Source organism: Myotis nattereri (assembly GCF_964212035.1).
Source record: "Myotis nattereri genome assembly, chromosome: 6".
NCBI classification, from domain to species: domain Eukaryota; kingdom Metazoa; phylum Chordata; class Mammalia; order Chiroptera; family Vespertilionidae; genus Myotis; species Myotis nattereri.
Window position 1 is genome coordinate 52,073,199 of NC_138081.1, and position 12,743 is coordinate 52,085,941.

The window sequence follows — 12,743 nt, forward strand, 5'->3', positions numbered from 1 at the left end:
ATACATTATTCTGTTGTGTGTGTTTTTTAAAAATATTCCACTGATCATTGTTGTTAATAGGGAAACTATTGTTTTGTAACTTAACCTTATATCTTGCAGCTTTGCTTTGCTTGCTTTTTAGTTCTAGGGATTTGTTCTTAATTCTTTTGGATTTCCTGCATAGACAATCATGTCATATATGAACAAAAATAGTTTTATTTCTTTATTCTCTGTTTGTGTATCTTTTTAAAAAATATATATTTTATTAATTTTTTACAGAGAAGAAGGGAGAGGGATAGAGAGTTAGAAACATCGATGAGAAAGAAACATCAATCAGCTGCCACCTGCACACCCCCCACTGGGGATGTGCCCACAACCAAGGTACATGCCCTTGACCAGAATCAAACCTGGGACCCTTCAGTCCGCAGGCTGACGCTCTATCCACTGAGCCAAAACGGTCAGGGCTTTGTGTATCTTTTATTTCCTTTCTTTTCTTATTGTATTAGCTATAACTTACAGTATGATGTTGAAAAAGAGTAGTGGGAGGGATATCCTTGCTTTGTACTTGATTTTAGTGGAAAAGCTTTGAATTTCTCAGCATTATGTATGATGTTAGTTGCAGTTTTCGTTTTCTTGAAGCTGTTATTTATCAAGTTGAGAAAAAGTCTTTTATTTCTAGTTAATTGACATTATTTTTATCATGAATGGGTTTGCATTTTGTCAAAAGCTTTTTCTGCATCTATTGATACAATCATGTTAGTTTCTTTTTTAGTCTGTTGTGATGGATTACATTAATTGGTTTTTAAATGTTGAACCAGTCTTGCATACCTGGGATAAATCCCACTTTGTCTTGGTGCATAATTCTTTTTATACTTTGTTTGGCATTTGATTTACTAATTTTTTGTTGAGGATTTTTGCACCTATGTTTATGCACTATTGTTACATAGTTTTTTATAAAGTCTTTTTCTGGTTTTGTTGTTAGGGTAATGCTGGTCTGTTAGTAGGATGCATTCCTTATGTTTTATCTTCTGAGGTTTAGATAATTGTATAATTTCTTTCTTAAATGTTTATTAGAATTTACCAGGGGACACATCTGGGTCTGGTGCTTTGGGATATGGAAGGTTATTAATTATTGATTCAATTTCTTTAACATATATAGACCTCCTCAGATCATCTATTTCTTCTTTTTTTTTCAGCCTTAACATAATTTTTTATTTTGTCTAAAACAGCACAATAAAAAGATTCCCAAACAATACATGAACCTACATATAAAATATAGAATATCTCCAATATTTTTCCTTTATAAAGTATCACGACCGCATAGGCAAGAGAAAGTACTGTGGGTGGGGCTAGAGAGGAAACTAATTTAGGCAATGACCTAATTAGTCAGACACTAACATTCAAAGACCAGGTGGACAACTTCAGCCAGAAAGGTAGTATTAAAGAGCTCCAGGAAGTGAACAAGTCCAAAGGGACCTTCTGATTAGTTCACAGTCTTCCTCAATGGACTCGGTAGATAAAGGCGTCACCGAAGGGTTACCTTGCACTTCCAGCACCAATGCTCACAGCAGATGATGCTGATCGATTGAAAAATGTTCAGTATCCCTACCAACTCTACATTGCTCCTTCTACCAGCAGTACAGAACGGCCCGGCTCAAATGGTCCGGACAGACCTTTCGAGTGTTGGACTTGTGGGGTGCGATTCACCCGAATTCAGAACCTAAAACAGCACATGCTCATCCACTCAGGAATTCAACCATTTCAGTGTGACCACTGTTCACCAGGGCTTACTTGCTAGAGATGCATCGCCTAAAGCATGAAGGTAAACACTGTCATACCTGGCACCACTTTCACTTCCTTCGGGGAATATAAGCACCACATGAGGGTTTCCCGGCACATGATCCGCAAGCCTCGGATTTACACGCGCAGAACATGTGGCGCCAGGTTCACCAACTCTGCAAATTTAATCGGCACCTGAGGAGTCTGAACCGTGAAGCGTCAGGACTAGCAAACTACTTCCACACAGTGATTTCCTAGTACCGGACTACTTAAACCTCGAGCAAGAAGAAGCCCTTGTTCAGTATGATCTCAGAGAACACGGTTTTGAAAGCAGCTCCTCTGTTCAAATGCCTGTAATGTCACAGGTCTCCTGAACCCAGAATTGTGAAAGCACTTTTCCCTTGGGGTCTCTTGTTGGGCTGGCAAAAAAGGAGGAAGAAATGACAGAATAGCCCAAGACCAGTGCTTGAGCTGAGGTCACCACTGATGACCCCAACCAATCAGAGCTGTTTTCTATAACTAACTAGAGGTCCAGTGCTGAAATTCCTGTATGGGGCGGGTGTCCCTCAACCCGGCCTGCACCCTCCCCAACCTGGGCTGCCTCTCACAATCCGGAACTGCTGGCTCCTAACTGCTTGTCTGCCTGATTGCCCCTAACTGCTTCTGCCTGCCAGCCTGATCGCCCCCCAAAGGCTCCCCTGCTGGCCTGATTGAGGCCTAACTGCTCCCCTGCCACCTGATCACCCACAACTGCTCTCCCCTGCCGACCCACCTCCTCCTCCTGACTGCCTCCTCTGTGAGTGGAGAGCCGTGGGATCCCCAGACCTCACCTGCAGAGCGGCCACCAGGCCCCGCCTTCCCTGTGCGCATGGCCATCTTGTGATGACGTCATGTGAAGGTGTCGCATGAGGCGTGACAACACCTAGGCTTTTATTATATAGGATGAGTAATTCTATGGTTGGGCTTCATTTTGGTTTTTGGAACGTGCCTGTGCTTGGTCTTGTACATTTAAATTTAATTTTATTTTTTAAACAAAAAAAGGTTTTGGGGAAGACTTTCCTCTTTTACTTTGTGAACCCTGCAATTGATGTTTTATTTTTCATGACTGGGAGATTGCTTCTGTACGTACACAATAACATGGTGTCGAAACATAATACAAACTGTTGGACCTAAGGAGAACCAGTTGACTTAAAACATCTAGTAGTTTCTCCTTGCATTGTTAGGAGGCTAACAGCAGATCATTGGGTAAAGAAGGAATCAGGTGAATGTTGACCTTCCTGAGATGAAAGGGCAAACCAGTAACAAACTACTAAAAGGAACTTGACAGATGGCCCGAATAGATGTTTACTCCTGTACACCGGACGTTGTACAGTATTTTATAAAGCCTTTTGTTTTTGGAAGTATTTATGGTAAGCTAGCTTAAAAATTATTAGGGAAAATCCTCCTTTTTTATTGATTTCAGAGAGGAAGGAAGAGGGAAAGAGAGATAGAAGCAATAATGGTGAGAGAGAATTATCGATCAGCTGCCTCCTGCATGCCCCACACTGGGCATGGAGCCTGCAAACCAGGCATGCGCCCTGACCAGGAATCAAACTGTGACCTCCTGGTTCATATGTCAGCGCTCAACCACTGAGCCATGTCCCTTGGGCCTATTGTGTTTTTGTTTTTTGGTGTGTGTGTGTGTGTGTGTGTGTGTGTGTTTAAGCTTTGTTCCTTTCTATTCTGATTTTTCATGGTGAAAATTTGATATTGGGATAGGCCTTCCCTGAATCTTTATAGAACCAGTTCTCCAAATAATCTTACCTTTCTTCTACAAAAGAAGGCAAAAATCTTGATTGAGAATAGTCCAGCTATGCATGAAGTGACCAGGAATGGAGAATGTAGTATGTAAATTCCAATTTCATCTATTTCTTCTTATATGAGTTTTGGCAGATTGTATCTTTCAAGGAATCAGTTCATTTCATTGAGGTTATAAATTTATGAACATAGAGTTGTTTATAGTATTTCTTTAATATCTTTTCAATTTCCATGGGATCTGTAGTGATATATCCCCATACATTTCTGACATTAGTAATTCCTGTCTTCTCTTTTCATCTTAGTTAAACTGGATAAGAACATAATGATTTTATTGATGTTTTCAAAGAACCAGCTTTTGGTGTCATTGATTTTCACTATTGATTCCCTGATTTCATATTTATTAATTTCTGTTCTAATTCTTATTTTTTATTTTCCTCTGCTTACTTTAATTTCCTCTTCCAGTAATCTAAGGTGACGATTTAGATTGTCAATTGAATAATTTTCTTTTCTAATATATTTATTCAATGCCATACATTTTCCTCTAAGCACTGCTTTCACTATGCTCCATAACTTTCAATAAGTTGTCTTTTCACTTCCACTTAGTTCAAATTATTTTTAAATTGCTCTTGAGATTTCTTCAACCCATGAGTTAATTAGAAGTGTGTTGCTTAATTTACAAATATTTGGGGATTTTTCTGTTATCTTTCTGTTATTGATTTCTAGTTTAGTTTCATAGTGGTCTAAGAGTAGGCATTGCATTATTTTTATTCTTTTAAATTTGGTAATGTATTTTTTATGGTCCAGAATGTGTCTGTCTTAGTGACTGATGTGAGCTTGAGAAAATTTTGCTGCTGTTGGTTGTATCCTACAGATGTCCAGTATATCCAATTGATTGATGGTGTTGTTTTCAACTGTGTCCTAGATGATTTTCTGCCTGCTGGAGCTGTCTATTTCTAAAAGAGGGGTGTTGAAGTTTCACACTATAATAGAGAATTCATCTATTTCTCCTTGTAATTCTATCAGTTTTTGCCTCATGTAGTTGATGCTCTCTTCTTAGGCATATACACATTAAAACTTGTGTAATACCCTTTATCTCTGATCATTTATCTTACTTTAAGTTTGCTCTGTCTGAAATTAATATAACTAGTTCTGCTTTATTTTGATTAGTGTTAGTATGGTATATTTTCTCCATCTATTCACTTTCAATCTATCAGCTTTTATATTTAAAATGGGTTTCTTGTACACGCCATAACATTGGATCATATATTTTGATCCACTCTGACAATCTCTGTTTTTTAATTAGACCACTAATGCTCAAAATGATTATCAATATAGTTGGATTTCTATCTGCCATACTCATTACTATTTCTTATTTGTTGTCCTTGTTCTTTATTTCTGTTGTTTTCTATAATTTTTCTTTGGTGATTTTAATTGAGCAATATATATGATTCCATTTTTTCTCCTTTCTTAGCATGGGTGGGGGAGTGGAGGGAGATAAAGGATGGTATAGGGAGATAAATGGTGATGGACAGAGACTTGACTTGGGGTGGTAAACAGTGAATACAGTATACAGATGATGTGTTGCACAATTATACACCTAAAACCTTTATAATTGTCTTAACCAGTATCACCCCAATAAATTCTATAAAGAGGTGAAATGTTTATTTTTGTGGTTTCCTTAGAATATATATATTGCAACTAATTCAAGTCTACTTTCAGATAACTCTATACTACTTCACAGGTAGTGTGAATGCATTATAATAACAAAATAATGTTAATTCCTTCCTCCTGTCCCTTATGTCATTGCTATTATGTATTTCATATATATCTATCTACATATATCTATATATATATAATTATGTATATATATATATAGATATATGTAGATAGATATACCTGTACCTGCACCAATAAAACCATTATTTTATTCTCTCTAAACATTTTATTTTACAGCTCTTGCAAGGTAGGTTTACCTGCATCAAATTTCCTCAATTTATCTTTGTCTGAAAGGAAATATTTATTTCTCCTTACCTTTTGAATAATAATATTGTAAGGTGTAGACTTGTAGTTTGATGTTGTTGTTTTTCTCCTAACACTTTAAAAATATTTTCTACTATTCTCTTTTTCCTTACATGGTTTCTGAGGGGAAATCAGATATAATTCATATTTCTATTGTTTTAAAATAGGTAATATGTTTTTGTTCTATCCCTCTGGCTCTTTCAGAATTTTTCTGTAGTTTGAAAATGATATGACTAGTTGTAGATTTTTTTGGGGGGAGTGGGAGCTTCATTCTGTTTGGTGTTCTCTTCCTGGGTCTATGGTTAGGTGTCTAATATTAATTTTGGGAAATTCTCAGTCATTATTGTTTCAATAATTATCTGTTCCTTTCTTTCTTCTTCTTTTTGTATTTCCATTACACATATGTTATGTTTTTTGTAATTGACCCATAGTTCTTATATATTCTGTTCTAGTTTTAATCTTTGTCTTTGTTCTCTTTGCTTTGCTTTTTAGTTTTTAAGGGTTCTACTGATATATCCTGTAGCTGAGAGATTCTTTTCCTCAGCTGTCTCCAGTCTACTAATATGCCCATCAAAGGCGTCCTTAATTTCTTTTTGTCCTATTTTTTAATTCTTTCTTAGGATTTTCATCTCTCTGCTTACATTGCCCATCTGTTCTTTCATGCTGTTAACTTTATCCATTAGAACCCTGAGCATATTAATTATAATTGTTTTAAATTCCCAGTTTGATAATTCCAATGTCTCAGTGAAACCAAAATATGGGGTGTTTGAATCTGAGTTTGTTGTCTCTCAAAATCAAAAAATGAGGTCGAGGACAAAAACAGTTAGTGGAACTGGTTTATTGTGAAAAGCCAGTCCTGGAAAAGGTGTAGCTAGGGCTGTAGGAGCAGGCCAGTGTTCAGAGCTTCCTTTCCATGTTACAGTCAGGAGTAGTTCAGCATCCAAGCTAATTAAAGCCTACTCGTCCATGTGTGGAGGCCCACATGGCCATAAGCCACATGGGCACAAAGATGTGCTCCCTCAGGGGAGAAAGGAGAGGGAGAGAGGGAGCATGCACTTTTTAATTTAGGGGTGGAGACAGCCTTGCTAGCTTCTGATTGGTCTTTTCAAAGAATTCTGCCTTAGCAACATCCTTTGGATTGGTTTATACATCTTATTGCTTTGTAATTGGTTATCTGCAAGTTGTCTGTCTTAGCAACATTCATACACTTTAAAGCTCATGTCTCCCACTAGTGTCCTTTCTCCCCTGCCCAGTTGGTGTCTTAGTAACTCTGCCTAGTTTTACTTCCACCTCTGCTCCCTGCCCCCCGACCCTCCCCTCCCACACACACACACCATGGTTCCTGTCCCTGTCTACCTAGCTTCCCTCTGAGACAGGAATTTTTAGGGGTGAAAAAGACAGGTTTAGGAAATTTTAGAAATAAAGGGGACCATGGGAGAAGCACAGGGCTGCAGAGCAGCAGAAGGTATATTTCCATTGAATAGGGGAAGCTGAAAAGCTGCAACAGGTACATTTCCATAGAATGAGGGAGCTGGGAACAGCAGAAGGTCTATATTTACAAAATAAAGGGAAGGATGCCCCTCATCCAGAAGGAGAAAAAGAAAGCCCAAAGGAAATAGGAAAACAATAAGGAAAGAGGTGGGTGGGTGGGGGGGGTGGGGAAGGGGAAACTCACATGTACCCAACATTCAAGGTTTGACCTTTGAGCTCAGAAATTACTATAGTAACCAGTCTAAGGGAATAGTGACCAATCACTATTGGGGGGCCACAACATTAGTAACAAAGAAACAGAATTTCCGGGGAATGAGGCCCAGAAATCAGGATTTTAAAAAGATTCCCAGGTGATTCTAATGTGCAGCCAAGGTTGAGAACCACTGAGTTAAGCTCTGATAATACTCCAGCCAGTTAGGCTCCAGTTAACTGGTTTCTCCTGAGGACAGGTTAGTCTGTGGTTAATTGGTTTCTCCTGAGGTTGAGCCTTGTTAAAAAGAACAGAACCTTCTGGTGCATTTCAAAATGGTTCCTGTTCCCCTCCTGCTGACTGAAGCCAGAGGGGATTTTTCTCTGATAGTTACTGAGGGAATCTGGTGGAGTGCCTGGGGGTACAGCTTACAAAGCTGTAGGAGGCCCCCATGACTGGGTGCCCCTGGAGTTTTTAACCTCAGAATTGTCCACACTGAGCCACCAGCAAGTCGTCAATTACAGTTCAGGTTTTCTTCCTGTGCCACTGGTTCCTGCCATGGTTTCTGCTGGTGCATTTCTGCTCAGGTAAGCCACAGCTCTGTCTGTATTTGTCTGTGGACTGTCTCATTTTGAGGGCGGTGGTTTGCTCTGTGTCTTCCTTCCCTCAGGGATCCAAGAAGAGTTGATTTCTCAGTCTAGTTAGCTTTTGACTTGTTGTTAAGACAGAATGGCAGCTTCCAAGCTCCTTACATGTGGAAACGGAAATGCGAAGTTCTTTCCTGAAGTTTAGAATGATTTTACAGGCTAGAAGAAACCTTTACATCATGTAGTCTTTTTTTCTTCCAGATATTTTAATTTTACTTGTCACATTTAGGTCTACAAATTCTAGAATTGATATAATTAATATAATCCTATATGTAGCATGAGTTAAAGTTCTAATTTTATTTTTATAAATTTCTAAATATGCTAGAAAGAATTACTATATGATTCATCCTAGCCAATTGTTCTGAAGTATCATCTCTAGAACATGTCAGTATTTCCTATATGGGTTCATTCATATTCTATTCCTTTGTCTATTGATCAAAAATTATTAAACCCCATGCTGAGATTAGTTATTACATTTTCATAAACAATGTTGATAGGCTAGTTTGGAGGCTTTTCCATGACATAAACTATTTTGTGAGAATTTCTTTTTTGGTTTTGTTAATCCTCACCTGAGAATATTTTTCCATTGCTTTTTAGAGAGAGTGGAAGGGAGGGGGAGAGACAGAGAGAAACATCGCTGTGAGAGCGACATGTACTACTAGATTGGTTGCCTCCCATATGTGCCCTGACCAGGGCTGGGGGTCCAGTTTGCAACATATGCACACACCCTTGATTGGAATTGAATCTGGGATCCTTCATTCTGCAGGCCTACACTCTATCTACTGAGCCAAACTGACCAGGGCTCTTAAGAATTTATTGAGTGCATTTTGGACCTTTTGTTTTCATATTTTAGAATCCTATTTAAAAATTAATTTAAAAACTTAGTAAAATTCTAGTTATTTTGACAGTTTATTTTAGATGAATTTTTAAAATATTATTATCCCTTTTTATTTAAGACCCTGATATAAATCTCTATTCATGTAGAATTTTTGGTGACTTTTAATATCTTCTAGTTTTCTCTGCAAAGATCTTACATGTACTTTGGTTTATTATAATGTATCCTTTATTGCTGTTACTGTTGAAGAGAGTATTTTCTATGTTTAGCTACATTTTTTGTTTTTGCTTGTATACTCAAATGTGATTTCTGTATATTGAATTTACATTAACTATTCAACATGCTCTTTTTTTGGTGGTAGTCTTGGATATTTATTTCAGTAATGTTATTACCTTAAATAATAATAATCTTTTCCTTATTATCAGTCCTTACATATTCCATTATTTTTTCTTTTCTTATTTATTAGCTAATATTGACTAGAAATATTTTTAGCAGATCTGCTTGACTTGTTTCTGATTTCAACAGAATGTTTGTTATGATGCACAATTACAAATGGCATGATTACAGACAATACATGGTGTGTAGATGTTGTAAATAGGACTTATCATATAGAGAAAGTTCCTTTCTTGTGCAAGGATTAAATCATGCATAGCTGTTGAATATTATCAAATTTCTTTAGTTACAATTGAAATGATTGCATATACACATACATTTATGTATCGCTTATTGTATAATGTTGCACTTATATAATTTTCAAGATTTTTAAAGTCTCAGCTTTGTAGCCCGTTTTCCTCTTATGATTCAGAGATGATGGCAGAAGACAGTATATCAAGTCAGAAACAAAGGACTTTATTTATCAAGACAGATAAAGCAGTTAGTATAAGTACATTTTGCTGTTCCCCTGGCTTCTAAGTTTCACAGGTTGATGTGATGGCCCACAATCCTAAGAATGCAGTGTGTTTGTGGCACAGTTCAGGAATGTGGGGCAAGGGATTAGCAGTTTTGATAAATTAATGAAATTTAGAGCAAGCAGAAATAAACTGGTCCTTCTGCCCACGGAGTGTCTTGACCTATTTAATTGCCTATCTTATCAGCTGAAGATATTCATATATATGTATGTATACATATATGTGTGTATACATATATACATATATATAATTGTATTTAATCATATAATATTGAATGTGTTTTGCTAGTGTATTGTTGAGGATTTTTTTAACACTTAATCTACGAGACAGCCTTCTGATTTAACTTTTTAAAATATTATTTATTTTTTAATTTTCAATTACAGATGACATACAATATTAATTTCAGGTGTACAATATGGTGGTTTATATAATTTGTGGAATGATCCCCCTGATAAGTCTAGTACCCACCTGACACCATAGTTATTACAATATTATTGACTATATTCCTTATGCTGTACTTTACATCTGACTATTTACAACTGCCAATTTGTACTTCTTAATTCCTTAACCTTTTTCACCCAACCCTCAATACCCTTCCTAATTGACAATCATCAGTTTGTTACTTGTATCTGTGAGTTTGTTTCTGTTGGGTTTACTCATTTATTTTGTTTTTTTTAGATTCCATAAATAAGTGAAATCATATGATATTTGTCTTTCTCTGTCAGACTTATTTCACTTAGTATAATACTCTCTAGGACCATCCGTGTTGTGGCAGTTAACAATATTTCATTCTTTTTTTATGGCTGAGTGATATTCCATTGTATAAATGTACTGCATATTTATCTACTTGTCTATCAATGGACACATAGGTCGCTGTTGTAAATAATACTGCAATGAACATAGGTATTCCTTTACCATTTTGAATTAGTGTTTTGATTTTTTTTTTTTATAAATGCCCAGAATTGGAATTGCTGGGTCATAAGCTTAATTTTATTTTTAATTTTTTAGGCACCTCCTTACTGTTTTCCATAGTGACTGCACCAATTTACAATTCCACTAATAGTCCAGGAGGGTTCTCTTCACATCCTGCCAACACTTGTTGTTTTTTATTTATTGATAGCCATTATGGCATGTGTGAGGTACTACCTCATTATGGTTTTAGTAAACATTTCCCTATGACTAGTGATGTTGAGCATCTTTTCATATGGATGTAGGCCATCTGTATGTCTTCTTGGAAGAAATATCTATGCAGGTGCTCTGTCCATTTTTCAATCATATTGTTTGTTGTTGTTGAGTATGCATTCTTTATATATTTTGGATATTAACTTCTTTTTTAAAAAAAAAATTAATGATTTTTTACAGAGAGGAAGGGAGAGAGATAGAGAGTTAGAAACATCGATGAGAGAGAAACATCGATCAGCCGCCTCCTGCACATCTCCTACTGGGGATGTGCCCGCAACCCAGGTACATGCCCTCGACCGGAATCGAACCTGGGACCCTTCAGTCCGCAGGCCGACGCTCTACCTACTGAGCCAAACCGGTTTCGGACGGATATTAACTTCTTATCAAATATATATATATATATATATATATATATATATATATATATACACACACACACACACACACACACACACACATATATATATATCATTAGTAAATATTTTCTACCATTCAGTAGATTGTCTTTTTGTTTTGTTGATTGTTTTCTTTAATACTTATCTTGTATTGTGTAAGTAATAAGATTAAATGAGCTTATTAGCAGAACAATATGACTTGGGTTGTATTTTTCCTTTTCCTGTAAAAATTTACAAAAATGGTGATATTTTTAAATTTAATAAAAGTAGTTAGTTCTTTGGGAATGATATATTACCGCTGATTAAAAGTCTACATGAGGATTTTTTGGTCTTTTTTTTTTTCTGTAAATATAATGAGATCATTATAAATAATGTTTATTGAGAAATTTTCATCCTGTTCTTAAGTATTTTATTATGAAAGCATAGTATATATGCTCAAGTATGGAAATAATATGAATTTAGAATATAGAAAATATTTTACAAGTCTATAATAATTGAGGGACTGGCTTCTCCGACCAAAGTTTTTATATATTATCTATCCTATTCAGAGAATTATTTGATGAGCACCGTCTTTCAGTTGCTTTGCCAACAGAACTTCAAAATTGGGTTTTATAATGATTGCATTTACTAGAAAATGGGAGAATAACACTTTAAATTTGAGATTTTGACGTTCTGCAGAAACCATGAATGTTATCTTTGTAATGTTAACTTTGTGAGAGTAACAGTTAAACTCAGAGAGTCCTATGCAAGGGCTGCCTGAGTTTTCAGACCTTTTTGGAAATAGTCTATCTATATAATTCATTGACCGTCTTGTAGATTTCTGAGTTTAACTGAACATAGCTGCAAACTTAAAAATCACATGTTAATTTTATTATTATGGGGCTTGAGAAAACCATTTTAATAATACTCTAATGAAATGTATAATGACCTATTATAATCATACCCATTTTATGTAGCTATTCATAATAGTAACTGCAACAGGACTTTGAATGTAATTATAGAAATCAGAAAGCAATGATATTACTAAGATATCTCTAAATAGCTACTGATGCATTTTCCAAAATTTTAAGAGTCTTAGATTTCTAAGGAACATATGATATATGGGAGACACTTCTAATGGTTGTCTGTGACATTTTCTTTATAAAGTATATGCCTTGGAAAGCTAGGGTTATTTTCATCCGTTTGCAGAGACATGCAAAAATATTTGGAGAGAGAACACCCGATTTGGGGATGTTTAAGATTTCTCCCAATGATAAATAGATTAACTGGTTTATATATCCGGTCATCAAAAGCATACAGCAATTATGTGCTGCATTCTCATGGCTTTGAATGGACTTTCTAAGATTTGTAGTGGTGCAAGACAATCCCCAGTTCAGTATCTAGTTGAATTGTTGAGGCTGTGTACTAATCTCTCTTTCTGATACTGTTCCCAAGAGATCCCTTGATTGCACATCTTGGCATCTGTTCTGCCTACCGTGTGGAGGCAGAAATAGCATCATGGGAAGTATCAGGCTAGCAGGC

At 36.2% G+C, this 12,743-nt stretch overlaps 1 pseudogene across 1 annotated transcript; it reads left to right on the forward strand.

Moving 5' to 3' along the window:
* The first annotated feature begins 1,711 nt into the window (after window positions 1–1,711).
* LOC308520843 (zinc finger and BTB domain-containing protein 44-like) lies at window positions 1,712–2,285 on the forward strand (annotated as a pseudogene). Its single transcript has one exon. The product of its transcript is annotated as a zinc finger and BTB domain-containing protein 44-like (transcript).
* The last annotated feature ends 10,458 nt before the right edge of the window (window positions 2,286–12,743 follow it).